The 1,885-nt window shown below is 36.0% G+C and overlaps 1 protein-coding gene across 1 annotated transcript in view; it reads left to right on the top strand.

Annotated features, from left to right (window-relative positions):
- Nucleotides 1-1,529: 1,529 nt before the first annotated feature.
- The window catches only part of nup58 (nucleoporin 58), a 37,911-nt gene continuing 37,555 nt past the window's right edge, over nucleotides 1,530-1,885 (top strand). Inside the window, exons 1-2 of the mRNA XM_058059915.1 lie at nucleotides 1,530-1,589; nucleotides 1,661-1,737. The gene's annotated coding sequence lies outside the window, so the exon portion shown is untranslated. The remainder of the gene's footprint in view (nucleotides 1,590-1,660; nucleotides 1,738-1,885) is intronic.

Raw genomic sequence — 1,885 nt, 5'->3', positions numbered from 1 at the left:
GACTACAAGTTGTACTATTCGTCATCGTATTTGTCAAGTATATATATATATATATATATATATATATATATATATCCCAATATGCATACAATTGAACAACTACTCAGTATTTAGGCACACAAATTGGCCTGGCAATAAACACATAAGCTCACATAGCACAATCAGAGTTGCACAACACTTACATACAACTGATGGAAAAATACTCGAAGAATATGCAGACTTGTACAGTATGTTACATTACTCTCACTTTCACACAAACTTAACTTTCACTTTCTGGAGGGGTTATGAACACGTGACGTCGAAATCACGATTTTCTTGTGGATTTCGATGAGATGATGCATTCAATTTTTTGTGTAAATGAGCGAACACATGTCGGGGTATGGGTATAGAGTAGTCAGTGTACAGCTTGTATAGCGGTGTAGATGTACTATTTCGCAAATACGTACACCCTCGTGAGGATAAGCGGTAGAAAATGAATGAATGAATGAGTGTCAAAGTGACTATAGGGATGCTATTTCATGTCCACAAGGCTCTAATGTTAAAAAAAAAAAAAACGTATATAGAAGGTTTTTGCTCTAACTACAAAAATATTCTATTTACAAATAAGCAATACTACTTCACATAAAAATCACTTATCACAGTCGGGTCTGGCAATAAACACATAAGCTCACATAGCACAATCAGAGTTGCACAACACTTACATACAACTGATGGAAAAATACTCAAACTTGTACAGTATGTTACATTACTTTCACACAAACTTAACTTTCACTTTCTAGAGGGGTTATGAACATGTGACGTCGAAATAATGATTTTCTCGTGGATTTAGATGAGATGATGCATTCATTTTTTTGTGTACATGAGCGAACACATGTCAAGGTATCTGTGCATTGGGTACAGAGTGTGTCAGTGGGTAATTAGAAAGATCAAAGGAGGCACTTTGCACACTTCCAGTTATAATATACTGTATACCCTTTACTGTATGTGTGTGTGTATGTGTGTGTGTGTGTGTGCATCTCCTCCACAAGCTTTGATGCTGTGTAAGCTTCGTGGGTTAATATACTAGGGATAAAAAATACTACACCATGTAATCTGGCATTTATCCCTGGAGAGCGGAAGCCAAAATGTGACACGGAGGCAAAGAAGAAGAACAAGTGGGCGAGAAGAGGGAGAGTAATGGAGGTAAGAGACTACTTGTGTCTTACAAGGAGACCTCTCACACTGAATGAAGTACAGCCAAACCTTGGTTTTCGACGAAATGTCGCAACTACGTCTCGGTTATTGTACAGCTGATGAGACGTTCAGGCACACGTGCGTATTTTTAGCGTTCAACAAATGTCTACTTAAAATAAAAATAAATACGACTGCACAAAATGTGACAAGACTTTAGTAAAGAAGATAATAAATTCGATTTAATTCACTGAATAATTCGGAGCAAAGTACAAAGGCAGCGTCTGTCGCAATAGGATTGTAATGTTAAAGTAGGAACCTTTAAAATAGGGTCCGGGGAACGGTTTAAAGGCAACACCAAACAAATTGCGTGCCGAGCCAGTCAAAAGTACCTGCGAAAGCCCAAGTCAGCGAATATAGTGAGTATATCAAAGTGTATATCAAACAGTTAAAGTATATAAAACTCTTTAAAGTTAATTTGTTAATTAAGCGGACAAGCATGAAACAGCGAAAATGCAAACAGTTAGCATGACTCGTCCAACAAGTCTTCAACCAGCTGAACGTTCGGTAAGATATTAATTTATCCATTTCATTCGTCATTTGAATGTATTGTATGGATTTTACTTTGTTTGATGCATATACAGCTAAAATTATTAATGTTATTATTAATAATTATACAATTAGAGTCCAAATAAAAATGTAATACTTTTTTTCT

This window comes from Doryrhamphus excisus, chromosome 21 (assembly GCF_030265055.1).
Source record: "Doryrhamphus excisus isolate RoL2022-K1 chromosome 21, RoL_Dexc_1.0, whole genome shotgun sequence".
NCBI classification, from domain to species: domain Eukaryota; kingdom Metazoa; phylum Chordata; class Actinopteri; order Syngnathiformes; family Syngnathidae; genus Doryrhamphus; species Doryrhamphus excisus.
The sequence above is the reverse complement of the archived record's forward strand: the minus strand, read 5'-3'. Positions and strand labels throughout refer to the sequence as shown.